Source organism: Dendropsophus ebraccatus, chromosome 12 (assembly GCF_027789765.1).
Source record: "Dendropsophus ebraccatus isolate aDenEbr1 chromosome 12, aDenEbr1.pat, whole genome shotgun sequence".
In the NCBI taxonomy this organism is placed as follows: domain Eukaryota; kingdom Metazoa; phylum Chordata; class Amphibia; order Anura; family Hylidae; genus Dendropsophus; species Dendropsophus ebraccatus.
The window spans coordinates 66,954,973-66,972,208 of NC_091465.1; positions in this window are offsets into that span (position 1 = coordinate 66,954,973).

Consider the following 17,236-nt stretch of genomic DNA (forward strand, 5'->3'; position numbering starts at 1 on the left):
CTCACTTCAGGTCCTTAAGGTCAGGACTTTGACTTGGCCACTTCAAAATTTTTAAGGAAGACTCAAGCCAAAACAAAAAACCCAGGTCTGACAGGGGGGTATAAATATAAAGAATCAATACTTACAATACAGTACCCAAAGCCTCCTCAGCCCCCCTACCATCCCCCCATCATATGAATGGTCGCGGGGGTGGGGGGGCGGGGGGGGTGGAACTGAGCCAGTTTCACTTTACACCATGTTAGATAACTCTCCCCCGAGGTTTTTATACTGGAATGCAGGGGTTTCCATTCTTCAAACATTAAGTTTCTCATTTAAAAAAAAAAAAAAAAAAGTCTATTGTGGCCCAAAAAACATGAATTGTCCATGCTGAACACACACCCCTTCCCTACGCTACTGCATTATGGGGATCTGCAGCTCTATCGTGTATCTGCAATCTGCTGCTGTTTTTTCATTCTTATAAAGTTACTATTCATTATACTCCACATGCTGATTGCTATACTGTACAGTAACTTATAATATGACATATCCAGCTTTCTAAATGTTTGTTTCATTTGTTTGACATTTTATGCAGAATTAAAAAATAATTATTTTTGGGGTGTGGAACCAATTTTCTGCATTTCAATTTTTTCTTATAGGAAAATTAGCTTTGGTTTAAGAGTGGATTTGGATTACAAACACGGTGCCAGAACGAATTCTGCTTGTTATCCAAGGCACCACTGGTATATGTTTTAATGGTTTATATGTTGACATATAATAACATGCTTTATGTAAAGCACAGGGTACAAATCATCTGTAGCCATTTCTTCCGGTCCTCCTTCGTCTCTCCTTGCTGCCCATCTCCTTTATATCACCTTTTTGCTGAGGCTATACATTAATCACTGTGTGCAATGCAACCTGCACAGCCTCCTATTGCCTTGTCACCACTTCCCCAATTTACCAGTGTGACGAGAGCGAGTATTGGGCTGAAGTGTCAAGCAGCCTTCTCCATCAGGGTACTGTGCTTGACCCACCAGCTCCTCTTGGGACTTGACCCTTGACAGGACTAGATCTAATCGAAATTTCAGAGGCCTAAATTAGCATTTACCGTTCTAATATCCAAGGAAACTGATTGAACGGCTCTTAAAGGAATGGTAGCTGGAAAAAATATATATAAAAAGAATGTTAACATTAAATAAAGCGACACCTCTCTAAAAGAGCCTTTTCCTTTCTCCAGACCAGATCTACACTACAAGTGTTTAGTTACACCAGTTAGTATGCATACTGGCCATATTCTTTGCAAAGACCATCCTTCATCAGGGATGGGAAATCTTCAGCCCTCCAGCTGTTGCAGAACTACAACTCCCATCATGCCTGGACAGCCGAAGTTTTGCAACAGCTGGAGGGCCGAAGGTTCCCAATCCCTGATCTAGGCCAATTTCATCTATGCTATAGCCAACCAGTCCATAACATGGCTACAAAATTATGCAAAACTCTTTGAGGTGACCTCTCTAGCTGTTCCAAAACTACAACTCCCCATCCCTGGCCCAGATCCTCAGAATATCTGATTGACAGGGTCCAGTTCTAGCCCTATCCATTGTAGTGGCAGCTAAGCTGCAGTAACCAGGCATGGCCACTATGCAGTGTATGGAGCCAACTGCTTCTGGTCCCACTGACAGCATACTGTATGTCTTAGAGCATGGGTCTCCAAACTGCGGCCCTCCAGCTGTTGCAAAACCACAATTCCCATCATGCCCAGACAGCTAAAGCTTTGGATTTGGCTGTCCAGGCATGATGGGAAATGTAGTATCGGAACAGCTGGCAGGCTGCAGTTTGGAGACCCATGTCTTAGAGCCTTAGAGTTACACTGGGTGTCATTTTTCTTTTAGTATTCTGACATAAGATGATGTTATCCTACTGAAGAATTAGGTGCATCCTATACAGAGAAGACACACTGGCAGATCCCACTTACATATTGAACCAGTATACATATATACCAACCAGATGTTCATTATTCTGCATGTTTCCATTATATCACAGAGGGGATATCCTGTATTGTGCAGATAACACGCAGCCATGTGTTCCCACATTTTCTCCCTTCCATGTCCCTACTCTCTGTGATGTGCAGTAAATGTGGACAGATGCAATGCACAAATGGTGCACTCAGAGATAGACAAGAATAGTGCTTTACCTGAAGGCATGAGATGAATATCAATGAACGGCACTGCAGCAAATGACGGCTGCACAGTTACATCAATGCTCCTTTTACTACTGTGTATTCTTCATCAGTGCAGCAAGAAGGGGGAGGGTCCGCCATACACACGGTCTATTCAGGTAGTTTCCATGCTAAAGCAGCATAGAGAAACCTTGGTAATACTCCTGCAGTGCGATCAGCATTGGCTGCATTGCTCGTGCACCCTGAGCTAAGATAATGCAGTAGTTTATCTGCAGTCCTATGCAAAAGCACACAGAACCCATCAGTCAGGCTGAGCTCTGCCACATCAGCTCTTGTATGACTATATAGAAATGCATATATTTATATATGTGATTTGTGGAGTTTTGCAGTGCTATATAGGATGAGAGATCAGGGTTCAGGGCGTTAAAACTTTCCCCACTTTAGGTGCTTTTTTTAAATTCAGTTTTATTGGCAGTGTCCTCGAGAATCCTGGTAAGTGGGGTGATGAGGAGAGGGGGTTTCTGGGACCTGACGTCCATGATGATGATTCAGTAGTGGACATTTTTGCATATAAAAAGGAAGCGCGTCAAGGGTGAAATGCAAAGACTGGACAGATGTCCCAAGTGATCAAGATGAGGGAGCGCTGAGGTGTAGACAACAATTACACTCAAACTTCTCCTGTCTACTGAGGAACATAGCAAAGCTGAGTGTGGCGGTGATATTGTATAGCCGCCACGGTGTGGTGTTATATCGGAGGAGTGGCCGGTCACTTGCTAGGTTGTGAGGTGTGACTCCACGCTGGAGGTGGTTGGCCGAGATACAGATGGACCTTGGAGTGACGCCAGTGCCTGGGAGGCCCACAGGTGTGATGGCACACCTGCTTTTATTTGACAAGGCCGGTTGTACCTTTTCCCCCTGTGGTCAGTATCCTGCCAGGTTGCTACAGTGTCCCTTGGGATAATGTGATCACGGATGGCCAGAGTGGTGTAGTGAACCTCCCGGACTATCGGTACCGCCACCCACAGAATGGGGAAGTCACCCAAGGCTGCGCTGTGTGCTGGGATGGTGGAAAGTGAAAAATCACAGAATCATTTTAACTTAAATAAGCTTGAGTTTTTACTTGAAAGTGCTTGATTGCAGTAGGATGCAAGATTATGATGTTTCTGTTGATAAAGCACCAGATAATACAGTTTTATGGTGCGTTCACACCTACAGGATCTGCAGCTGATTTTCTGCAGCAGATTTCATTTAAATAACTGAACACAGCATCAAATCTGCTGCAGATCTGCTGCAGATCCTGTAGGTGTGAACGCACCCTTACACTTGACAACAGTTCCAGATAAATACTTGACAATATAGCAACCGAATCTGTAGTAGAAATGCAGTGTAGGATATAGCTGTACCGACTGAGTAGTGTGGTGAGTGATACGAAGAAGCAGAGTAGTAGAGAGGAGGTTGCCATGAGAGTCTCAACCCATGTAGTATTGTGCTCTGCCGGTATGTTGGAGGATGAGGTAGAATACTTAGAAGAAGAAGAACAACACCTGTGCCCGTGTGTTGACCTTGAATTAGTCTTCACACCACCTTATGCCCACTAGACTCGGCTAAACCTTCCTAGAGGGTGACACAGACCCTAGACCTTGTTGCCTGAGATGAGCAGAATGTTAAGGGTTCCCTGCTGACACCCGCGCTGCAAGATATAGTTCATAGGCTTACTGCAACTTTGCTCTATCTAGATCAGTTGCTAGCTTTTTGGCTTTTGTGGATACTGTCTTGCTCTGTTACTTCTCCTTGTCCTCGGTGTAGGTTAAGGTTGTCTCTGGCTTGTCCTCTCCTAAGAGGGGTTTAACAGTGCATAGTGCTGTGTAGCGTTACGGAGACGAAAAACTGAGTACTGTCTTGCATCCTTCCAATACGGGGTTTTACTCTTCCTGTCTCCCATGTGACTTCCTATCAATAGCGTAACTAACATGCGCTGAGAGTGGGTGAAGAGTGTAACAGAAGAAAGAAGGAGAGAGTTGATAAGAGAGAAGAAAAACAGATTCCTACTGGTTTGCAGATTTGTGTAACATGAAGAAACAATTACTTTTTACATTCGTCAGCCATGCAGCTTCCGTATACACATAAATAATACAGTAACATCTAGTGGTGAAACCTTAGTACTACCTTCATCACCACACAAATACAATAAGTACAGACTTTTGCGAAGGGTCTATATAACTGTAACACCGATGGTAGGACACCAGGGCCGTCTTAACAGCATTATGGGCCCCTGGGCAGAGGTGCGAATTGGCCCTCCCCAACCGCCGCCATCAAATCCCCCCACATCTTTGCCCCCCATAGTAGCCAATCCCCCCATAGTAGCCAGTGCCCCCCATAGTAGCCAGTGCTCCCCATAGTAGCCAGTGCCCCCCATAGTAGCCAGTGCCCCCCATAGTAGCCAGTGCCCCCATAGTAGCCAGTGCCCACCATAGTAGCCAGTACCCTAATAGTAGCCAGTGCTCCCTAGTAGCCAGTGCCCCCCATAGTAGCCAGTGCCCTCCATAGTAGCCAGTGCCCCCATAGTGGCCAGTACCCCCATAGTAGCCAGTGCCCCCCATAGTAGCCAGTACCTCCATAGTAGCCAGTACCCCCATAGTAGCCAGTGTCCCCCATAGTAGCCAGTGCCCCCATAGTAGCCAGTGCTCCCCATAGTAGCCAGTGCCCCCATAGTAGCCAGTGCCCCCCATAGTAGCCAGTGCTGCGTATACCAGAAACTAGTGGCTGTCACTACTACGGTGAGTTTGACTCTTGGCGACCAAGAAAACGGTAAACAATACAGTGAAGTTAGTTGTAGGCTATCTGTTCTACTAGAGCCTCACCAGTCAAAACATAGGGAGACCTAAAGGCCTAATATTTATAAAGGCTTCATGATTCTCCCCAACAGATAATGTTTAGGAAGAGAAGTATCGGGCCTGTGGCGATCCTCTGTGCTGTGACTTTGTGCCTCTCCAGGGAGCGGAGTCTAAGGGTCCTGTTACACGGGCCAATGAAAGCCTGATCAATATTGTAAATGAGCGCCAATCTGCTTGATTACTCAGCCTGATAAAAGTTTAGCAAGGGCTGCATGGAGCCCTTGCCCAAAGAGTTAATACTTTACCTGTCCACTTTCTCGATCTTCTCCTGTGCTCTGCATGCGTTGCAGCACCGTGCACTGCAGCTTCAGAGCAGCCTGTCTGAGCTGACAGGCCACTCAGCCAATCACTGGCCAGGACTGCCGCAGCAGGAGAACACCAGTAGCGTGGACAGGTAAAGTAGGAACTGTTTGGGCAATCGGCAGCCATCGGCAATGATTTTAGATCCGGACCTAAAGACACCTAAAGATTGGCTGATCATTGTCCATATTACATAGAACGATAATCGTCTGAATTGGGCTGATTCGGATGATTATCGCTCCGTGTAATAGGGCCCTAAGTGCCCTATAGATTTTGGGTGACAAAGTTATGCCTATCTACAAGCCCGAGCAGTCAAACCACTGCCATCTTGAGAACAGGGACCTCAGTCTCCTGTTAGAATGGAGCGGCAGACCTGGCACTCCATTCTAATGGAAGGCTGGGGTCCCCCAGTGGTCGGACCCCCTGCTATCAGGCAGTTTTCCCATATCCTGTCAATGGAGTACTTTGAATATGAATAGAGTATCTGTCAAGCATGTGCTGCTCACTCTGTGGCACTGCCAAATAAATATGGTCAAGAGCTGTACAGTCCCATAGCGAGTTATTTAAGTAGCCGTTGGCAGCTTGCAATGAATGGAGTGATGGTGGGCATACTCGACTGCTGCTCTATTTGCACAGAAAATTCTGGAGTACTGTTTTTGCCGGGACTGTCCCAGATTTGACAAGGCAGTCCCGGCAAATTAAAGGGGTTATGCAGCGCTACAAAAACATGGCCACTTTTTTCCAGAGACAACAACACTCTCGTCTCCAGCTTGGTCGGGGTTTTGCTGCTCAGTTCCATTGAAGTGAATGGAGCTTAATTGCAAACCGCACCTAAACTGGAGGCAAGAGTGGTGCTGCCTCTGAAAGAAAGTGACCATGATTTTGCAGCACTGGATAACCCGTTTAATGACCCGGGTATGTCCCGACAGGCCCCGCCCCCACCACGCCCCGTCCCGTAAGGGCCCCCAAAGCAAACCATAAGTAAATTAAAGTACAGCTGGCAGTATCGCCTGGAGTTTGTATACTCCGCCTCCAGCCACTAGATGCCGCTCTCTCCTCCCAGCTACAGGGCCTGGCAGGGACGCCACTCCTGCCCTAGAACAGCCTGAAGGATTAAGATGGCCGTGTGCTGCTGGGAGCAGGTAATAATGAGGATTCCACATGAGGGGATAATGGTGGAGAAAGTAAAGCTATATACATTGGGGTGAGAGGCCAGGAGAATAGTGATCAGAGCTGTGACTGGTATACGCTGTATACAAAGCTCTGATTACCAGTCTCCTAGTCTTTTACACCAATGTATATAACTTTACCTACTTCAGCATCATCCCCTCATGTGGCTCCTCAGTATACCGCCAGTCTCACACCACACTGTATTATACTGGTCAGTAGCGGATTATAATAGGTCAGTTTCGGGCAGTAGCCCGAGGCCCTTAGCTCCTGGGGGGCCCATGGCTACCCAAAAAGACTTATACTGTTAGTGGAATATTGTTCCCTAGCTACAGTTCTGCCAGGATTTACAAAAAACACAGCTTTTTTACTGCAGTTTTGCTCAAATCATGACATTATCTATAGTGTACCATGAACATCACGCTAGTGCTGCCATATTTAGTGTGGGGTGGGGGGCCAGGCTTGGTTATCAGCCCGGGGCCTATGGTAAAGTTATGGTAAAGTATAAGGTAGATGAAGACAGCACTCACCCGGTATGAGACAGCTCACTTTATTCCATGGATTGCGGGTAGCAGGGAGGGAGAGGTAAGGACGCGCACTGGGACGGCCGTTTCGGGGACACGCCCCCTTTGTCGACCAGGTGATGGCGTCATGTGATGGGAGGTGTGCTATATACACAGGTAACGTGCACGTGATCAATCAGAAAACATATGTGTTAACAGGTAAATCATATCTTACACAAATACACTAAGATCATTCCGCTCATTGAGGCCAAGCGGGCCCGTGGCGTTGAGTCGGGAGATCCAGATAGACTCTTTTCTCAAGAGTATCTGGTGCTTGTCTGCTCCCTCTGGTACCGAATTAACTCTTTCCAGTCCGAGGAACTTCAAGTCCCTTGTATCGCCTTTATGGACAGTTCGTACATGTTCTATAAGGCGCGGGACGCCTTTTCCCGTCCTTACAGAATAGGCATGCTCCTTAAACCTTACCCATAAAGGTCTTTTAGTTTTCCCCACATAGAACGCCCCACATGTGCAGACTAGTGCATAAACTACAAATGAGGATTTACATGTAATAAAATCCCTAATCATACACTCATGTCCTCCTAGGGAAATATAGGATACATTCAGCAATTGGGTGCAATACTTGCACTGACCACATTTTTTATTTCCCTGGGGCAGTGTCCGAGACAGCCAGTCGGTGTTCTTAACCTGTGAGCCGGGGGTATTTAGATGATCGGCTATAGTTTTGTTTTTCCTATAAGAGACACATGGTTTCCTTTCTGCAATTTCCCTGAGGTCAGGATCTGATTCCAGCAAATGCCAATGTTTTTTGATGGCCTCTTGTATGGCTAAATTATTGGGGGAGTTCTGGAAAATAAAATTAAACCTTCAATCAAGGGGTTTGTGTTTAGTGGAGGATGACAGAAGATTGTCCCTGTTCTGTATACTGGCCCTGTGACGTGCTTCTTTAACTAGAGTGTCGGGGTACCCTCTTTCAGCAAATCTCCTCTCCATTTCGGCAGCCTGTTTATTGAATGAATCATCAGTAGAATTTACCCTGCTCAGGCGCAGCATCTGGCCATATGGAATTGCTTTCTTAACATGCGCAGGGTGTGAGCTGCCGAAATGGAGAAGGGAGTTGCAAGAGGTAGGTTTTCTATAAACCGAAGTATGAATCTCATTGTCGTGGATATTTACTTGAACATCTAGGAACTCCAGAGAATGGCCACCGAACTTAGATGTGAAAAACATATTAACGTGGTTGTGCGCATTAAGGAACTGGATAAAATCGGAAAATTGTGCCTCTGTGCCCTGCCAAACAATAAAAATATCGTCGACAAAACGATGGTAAGACCTAATAAACTTAATGTAAGGGTTGTTGGTGGAAAAAACAACATCGTGTTCCAGCTTAGCGAGGAACAGGTTGGCATACGTACAGGAGACCGGCGTGCCCATGGCCGTGCCGATCTCCTGCCGATACCACCTGTCCTCGTAGCGGAACACGTTGTTGGTGAGGATGAAATGTAAAGCTTCGCCAATAAAGTTTGCCATAGCTGTAGGGTTATTGCCCTGAGTGACGAACCACCTGACAGCCTCTACACCCGCATCATGTGGGATGCGAGTGTAGAGGCTCTCCACGTCAATCGAGGCCAGGGCACAATCCTTGGTCCATGTAATGTCACTGAGGACTTTAAGAAAGTCACTAGAGTCCTTTAAATAGGTTGGAGTGCTTTTAAGGATCGGGTTAAGGAGCCAGTCTAAAAACTGAGACAGGTTCTCGGTCACGGAGTTAATGGCTGAGACTATAGGTCGCCCAGGTGGTACCTCCAGTGACTTGTGCACCTTGGGTAAGAAGTACCACCTGGGCGGTCTGGGAGCATCAGGGAGGAGTTTCTCGGCTAATTTACGGTCCACCGCACCTTCTCTTGTGTGCTTACTCAATAGCTTCCTAAGTCCTTCTTGTATGCCTATCATGGGGTCCCTGTTTAAAACAGTGTACGTGTTTCTATCCCCTAACTGGCGTTGGGCTTCTGTGTGGTAGTATGATGTGGACATTATAACAGCAGCCCCCCCCTTATCTGCTCTACGTACTATCAGGTCCTGCCGTGACTTCAACCAACGGATGGCTCTGTTTTCCCTCTCTGTGACATTCATGGATACAGGTGGATATCTAAGTGCCCTGACATCCCTAAGTACGGACTTGTGGAATAGGTCAAGTGGCCCTCCGGGTGTCACCTGCGGGGTAAAGGTAGACTTTTTCCCTCCAGTAAACCTGGAATCTATGGTGGTAGGAGGAGTGTCTGAAGGAGAGGGAATGTCCGCTAAGAACCGCAGACACTCGATCTCCTCGGCATTAAAACCCATAGGTGCTTGGAATCCTAACGGTCCTATGGAGCATCTAGACAGTGTGTTATGCTGTTGTGGTGTAAATTTATTAGTAGCGAAATACTTCACTAAATTGACTTTTCTGATGGCTTTAAATAAGTCAATTTCAAACCCTACAGGGTCAAAACTCTCACATAGACCGAAATTGAGTCCCTTGGATAGGACTTGGAGGCAGTCCGAGGAAATCTCAGTTCCTGAAATGTTGATTACATTATCCGGTATGGTTAGCGTTTCCACGATACGTTTTTCCTCTTCCTGTCCCCTTTTCCTCGTTGCCCTCCACTTTTTGCCCCCCCTTCTGGTTTTCCTCCTAAAGGAAGCTAAGTTGATTACACTCCAAAATGAAACAAAAGAAAGAAAAAAAGACAAGTTTATGAGAGACATACTTGATTATGAGACCCAACATGTGTTCAACTGGAGTCAAAAACACAGAAGAGGTCCTCCCAGACGTAAATATATGAGTGATGTATATACCACGGAGTCCGAGTCCAGCGGATCGGATGACTATACCAGCAACACGGAGATGAACCCCGCACCCTCCTCAAACTCGTCCCGAGCTGCCCCTTTAGGAGGAAAACCAGAAGGGGGGGCAAAAAGTGGAGGGCAATGAGGAAAAGGGGACAGGAAGAGGAAAAACGTATCGTGGAAACGCTAACCATACCGGATAATGTAATCAACATTTCAGGAACTGAGATTTCCTCGGACTGCCTCCAAGTCCTATCCAAGGGACTCAATTTCGGTCTATGTGAGAGTTTTGACCCTGTAGGGTTTGAAATTGACTTATTTAAAGCCATCAGAAAAGTCAATTTAGTGAAGTATTTCGCTACTAATAAATTTACACCACAACAGCATAACACACTGTCTAGATGCTCCATAGGACCGTTAGGATTCCAAGCACCTATGGGTTTTAATGCCGAGGAGATCGAGTGTCTGCGGTTCTTAGCGGACATTCCCTCTCCTTCAGACACTCCTCCTACCACCATAGATTCCAGGTTTACTGGAGGGAAAAAGTCTACCTTTACCCCGCAGGTGACACCCGGAGGGCCACTTGACCTATTCCACAAGTCCGTACTTAGGGATGTCAGGGCACTTAGATATCCACCTGTATCCATGAATGTCACAGAGAGGGAAAACAGAGCCATCCGTTGGTTGAAGTCACGGCAGGACCTGATAGTACGTAGAGCCGATAAGGGGGGGGCTGCTGTTATAATGTCCACATCATACTACCACACAGAAGCCCAACGCCAGTTAGGGGATAGAAACACGTACACTGTTTTAAACAGGGACCCCATGATAGGCATACAAGAAGGACTTAGGAAGCTATTGAGTAAGCACACAAGAGAAGGTGCGGTGGACCGTAAATTAGCCGAGAAACTCCTCCCTGATGCTCCCAGACCGCCCAGGTGGTACTTCTTACCCAAGGTGCACAAGTCACTGGAGGTACCACCTGGGCGACCTATAGTCTCAGCCATTAACTCCGTGACCGAGAACCTGTCTCAGTTTTTAGACTGGCTCCTTAACCCGATCCTTAAAAGCACTCCAACCTATTTAAAGGACTCTAGTGACTTTCTTAAAGTCCTCAGTGACATTACATGGACCAAGGATTGTGCCCTGGCCTCGATTGACGTGGAGAGCCTCTACACTCGCATCCCACATGATGCGGGTGTAGAGGCTGTCAGGTGGTTCGTCACTCAGGGCAATAACCCTACAGCTATGGCAAACTTTATTGGCGAAGCTTTACATTTCATCCTCACCAACAACGTGTTCCGCTACGAGGACAGGTGGTATCGGCAGGAGATCGGCACGGCCATGGGCACGCCGGTCTCCTGTACGTATGCCAACCTGTTCCTCGCTAAGCTGGAACACGATGTTGTTTTTTTCCACCAACAACCCTTACATTAAGTTTATTAGGTCTTACCATCGTTTTGTCGACGATATTTTTATTGTTTGGCAGGGCACAGAGGCACAATTTTCCGATTTTATCCAGTTCCTTAATGCGCACAACCACGTTAATATGTTTTTCACATCTAAGTTCGGTGGCCATTCTCTGGAGTTCCTAGATGTTCAAGTAAATATCCACGACAATGAGATTCATACTTCGGTTTATAGAAAACCTACCTCTTGCAACTCCCTTCTCCATTTCGGCAGCTCACACCCTGCGCATGTTAAGAAAGCAATTCCATATGGCCAGATGCTGCGCCTGAGCAGGGTAAATTCTACTGATGATTCATTCAATAAACAGGCTGCCGAAATGGAGAGGAGATTTGCTGAAAGAGGGTACCCCGACACTCTAGTTAAAGAAGCACGTCACAGGGCCAGTATACAGAACAGGGACAATCTTCTGTCATCCTCCACTAAACACAAACCCCTTGATTGAAGGTTTAATTTTATTTTCCAGAACTCCCCCAATAATTTAGCCATACAAGAGGCCATCAAAAAACATTGGCATTTGCTGGAATCAGATCCTGACCTCAGGGAAATTGCAGAAAGGAAACCATGTGTCTCTTATAGGAAAAACAAAACTATAGCCGATCATCTAAATACCCCCGGCTCACAGGTTAAGAACACCGACTGGCTGTCTCGGACACTGCCCCAGGGAAATAAAAAATGTGGTCAGTGCAAGTATTGCACCCAATTGCTGAATGTATCCTATATTTCCCTAGGAGGACATGAGTGTATGATTAGGGATTTTATTACATGTAAATCCTCATTTGTAGTTTATGCACTAGTCTGCACATGTGGGGCGTTCTATGTGGGGAAAACTAAAAGACCTTTATGGGTAAGGTTTAAGGAGCATGCCTATTCTGTAAGGACGGGAAAAGGCGTCCCGCGCCTTATAGAACATGTACGAACTGTCCATAAAGGCGATACAAGGGACTTGAAGTTCCTCGGACTGGAAAGAGTTAATTCGGTACCAGAGGGAGCAGACAAGCACCAGATACTCTTGAGAAAAGAGTCTATCTGGATCTCCCGACTCAACGCCACGGGCCCGCTTGGCCTCAATGAGCGGAATGATCTTAGTGTATTTGTGTAAGATATGATTTACCTGTTAACACATATGTTTTCTGATTGATCACGTGCACGTTACCTGTGTATATAGCACACCTCCCATCACATGACGCCATCACCTGGTCGACAAAGGGGGCGTGTCCCCGAAACGGCCGTCCCAGTGCGCGTCCTTACCTCTCCCTCCCTGCTACCCGCAATCCATGGAATAAAGTGAGCTGTCTCATACCGGGTGAGTGCTGTCTTCATCTACCTTATACATTACGTATCTCTTCCCTACTGTCTTGCACCCCCGGCACCCAGCCATACATACCGCGGTGTATCCTGCATACTGACGTCCGTGGACCCATTGAGACTGGAACATTGGATAGTGGTGCAGATCGGCTGTCTCTTTCCCTTGCAAAGTTATGGTAAAGTTACAGTCTGCTCCAGTCACCCCCCAGTCTCCCCCAGTCACCCCCCGTCTACTCCAGTCACGCCCCAGTCTGCTCCAGTCACCCCCCAGTCTGCCCCAGCTCCCCCAGCCCCCCAGTCTGCTCCAGTCACCCCCCAGTCTCCCCCAGCCCCCTCCAGTCTGCCCCAGCTCCCCCCAGTCTGCTCTAGTCACCCCCCAGTCTGCCCCAGCTACCTCTAGTCTCCCCCAGCCACCCCCCAGTCTGCCCCTGCTCCCCCCAGTCTGCCCCAGCTCCCCCCTGTCTGCCCCAGCCTGCTCCAGTCAACCCTAGTCTGCCCAAGTTTCACCTAGTCTGCTCCAGTCACCCCCAGTCACCCTCAGCTACCCCCACTCTGCTCTAGTCACCCTCAGTGTGCTCCAGTCACCCTCAGTCTTCCCCAGCTACCCCCAGTCTGATCCATTTACACTCAGTCTACCCCAGTCACCCTCAGTCTGCACCAGTCTTCCTCAGTCTGCCCCAGTTTCCCCTAGTCTGCCCCAGCTACCAAGTTTTCAAGGTTTTGTGAGGCCCTGTCACATCTGCGGCGGCGGTACATACCTCTCACTGCGCCACTGCTGCCCCATCTCCTGCTCTGTGCCGGGGCGCGTCCCTGTCTCCTAGGGAGTGCGCGCGCTGGCTCTGCTATAATTTAAAGGGTCAGTGTGCCTTTAATTGGCTGCTGCTGTGTAGATCTCCTATAAATTGCAGCCCTGTCCCACCACAGGTGTTGGAGCCTCTACATGCTTCCTAGTGTGTTCTGTCCCAGCTACCTGTTTTTCCTATCCCTTGTTCCTGCACTTTGTTTCTGCCACCTGCGGTTCCCTGTATCCAGCTGCCTGTCTGCCTGCGTGCCTACTGTTCCTGCTACACCTCGTCACTAGCAAGCCAAGCCAGGGGTAGCGACCTGGGGGTCGCCTGCCGCAGCAAGTCCATCCCGCCTTGCGTTGAGCTCTGGTGAAGACCAGCGGCCCGTTAGACTCCGCTCCCTGGTGTGGCTTACGCCACCGCTAGTGACAGTCCAGTGGATCCACGACTCCAGTCGTTACAGGCCCCATGAGGTTGTCTGCTATGGGGCCCCATGACTCATAGCTACACCCCTGACCCTCATCTGTTCCTGTACTGCTACACCCCTCATCTATTCCTGTACTACTACTACACCCCTCATCCTTTTGTGTTGTTCTGACTGTAAAGTTCTAACTGGAAAATTCTGGAAAAAAAACAAAACACTGGTGACAATCCACACCCTGTAAACTACACCCACAATAGGCCATACCCACAGAGACCACACCCACTATAAGCCACACCCCTTGTTGCCAACACTAAAGTGTCCCTGGAAAAAAATTTCAAATGTTGGCAACTATGGACTTATAATTGAGCTGTCCAGAGCTGGGGAGTGAAGCTCACAACTGCACACTTCTCCCTGCTTATTCTGCTAATTGGTGGGGATCTCAGCTGTGAGGTGTTATGGCCACCCCCACAGATCAGGAGACTTAAAGTGTCACTGTTGTTATGACTTTCAAAGTCTAAAACCCCAGTAGATGTGATATAAAGCAAGTTTGTTAAATAAATTCATATTTTTTGTGTTATCATGCTGTAAAATGAGGCTGAACTTACCGGAAATCCAGGTCCAGTTTCCTGAGGGCAGATTTTCTGACTTGTGCTGGATGAAAAATCTGACTAAACACAGAAATTCCACCCAGTACAGAGAGTCACGGCTCAATGTGTCCATCAATCACATGACTGCCCTCTCTCTGTGAGCGCTCAGATGGCCTGGGATGCACAGGACTTCCTGTTTTCTGACTGTTTCCTGTGTTTTGAGAAGAATAGAGTCAGAAAACAGGAAGTTCTGTGTTTTCCATGATAACTAAAAATAAATAAAATAAATGTAAATTGCAAACTTGCTTTATATCACATCTACTGTTGATTTAGATTTTGAAAGTTATAACGACAGGTACACTTTAAGGGGCTGTGATACCACTGCCATGCCTCCTCCCCTTTAGTGTATACCACCCACAGCCCCATACTGTTAGCAGAGCTTCAATAACAAGCATGACCACTGCACATAGCTGTATATGGCATCCAACGTTGGGGACATGACACTTGCTGAAGCATCGTGATCCCTTTAATCAGCTAATCAGTGTGATTGCCAAGAGTCAGATGTCCACCGATCTGATATAGATAGTCTATCTTAAGGATAAATCATCAATTCTGCAGTATGTAAGACCTCTATAATGTGAGCTGATAATGTTGCTTCAGTTTTAATTCTAAGCATCAAACCTCTAATATTGGCTCTTTCTTAAAATTGGACCTGAAGGAACAAAAAAAAAAAAAAAAGATGAAGAAAAAAAAAAGAGAAGGGTTCAGATTTTCATATAGCAACCATTTTATCTTTTTTTCTCCCAGTTCTGCGGATTCTGCTGGCAAAAGGATCTACAATAAAATAAGCACTGGCTGAAGTAATTGCATGAATTCCCATGCTTGCCTTAACTGCAATCATGCAGCAAACACGACCTTCCCCTCCTCCTCTTCTTCTTTGCCTGCCGCCCTCCCCCTTTCAGCTGCTTCTTCTGTAGTGCAGCATAAGTAATGTAATGTTCTGGATGGGGCCTCGTGGAGCCGCGTACACCTCCAGGGTGCTCATCTGTCATGTCACGTCCCATCCTATAATAACAAGTCTTCTTTTCTGGGCATGCGTCTTCAGTTCTTGGCCAGCTGATTCCACCGGAGTCCATATACTCCAGCAGAGGAGAAGTGCTATGTGTCAACCATCCTGGCATCAACCAGAGCTTCCCATGGATTGTCATGAATACCACGTCCTGAAAAGCAGCAAATAATATATTCATAATTCACTTCTAACACACTGAAAGGAAAGGGATTGGACAGATCTGCCTGCAGCTGCACAGCTCTATCTATCTATCTACAAAAGATAGCGCCTACATATGCCATGGTGGTTCTGTGCCCCCTACATCTTAAGCTCACACAGGTCTCATACATACCGTCATTACCAAAGGGAAAAACATGCAAATTCCATGTAGTCCTTGACATGGTTTATGCTAGGGAAGGGGAACCTTCAACCCTCCAGTAAAACTACAATTCTCACCATGCATAGACAGCCAAAGCTATGATGAGGCTTAGTATTTATTCTAATCGGAATCGAGGATGAGGTTACGAACCTTGGAACCCCAATACAATTGACCTATGTCATGTACTTGCAATATAAGATGAACATGTACAGTCTAGTGGACTCCTTTAACCCCTCTGCCCCCCATATGTGTTTTTATGGCAGTTGAGCCCACTCCATAGTTGTACTTTCAACTGACTTCAGTCCAATCCCAGCAGTTTAACCTCTTAAATGCTGTAATAATAAAAGATGGAGGCATTTAAAAGGCTAAATTACAAGTGGTGTATCTGTCAGGCTCCCAATCAGTTCACATGGCCTCTGTGTCTGCCATGTAGAACTCTGCTAATCCAGTCTGCATCAGGCAGACTGTACTAGCTGAGTGCTGAGATCGCAGATCAATGTAATGCAATAGCATTGCATTGATTTGTACAAACAATTGAATAATTGTAGATAAAAGTTCCTAGGAGGACTAAAAGAAGTATATATATATATATATATATATATATATATATATATATATACACATAAATCCCCAATGCAATAAAAATTAATGTCATCCCCCTTCTACTTTGTCTAATTAAAAAGTGTAAACGGAATAAAAAATCAAACACATTTTAATATTGCTGTAATTGTACTGACCTGAATAACCATAGTAATGTGTTTGTTTTATCACACAGTGAATGGAGTATAAATGAAGCCCCCTGCCTAATTGAAATCTTTTTTTTTACAATTTCACCCCCAAAATAATTTTTTTTATAGTTTCAAGAGTAATAACTAAGGAGATGGGGCCGGACTACCATGAAGCCCTGCCTAGATGACACTGTCCACCGATTAAATGAAGCGAGAGTAAGAGGGGTGACAAGTCTCATCTGTTACTAGTCAAATGGAGTCAGTACAACCACTATGATATAAATGATAGTCCATGTTCAGTCTGTTTTACCTATTCAAATACATTTAAATATTAATAACGCAGGGAATATACTCAGATTCAGACAGAGCTCAGTGGGATGAGGTCAGTATAGTCCTACACTCTTACCTAATACACGACTGGACACTTAATAAGACAGTGTTTGAACCAAAGAATCCTGCAGATGCTGAATAGTCATATACTTTTCATAATGGGGTTCAGTAAAGTTACAACAACAGTAACAGGATGTTGTATCTGCCTGGAATGACTATTAGCCCAATCATACACATACCACAAGTGGCAGACAGGGGGTAATATACAACTAGATAAACTCTTCTGACAGCAGATTACACCCCCCCAGCAGTTG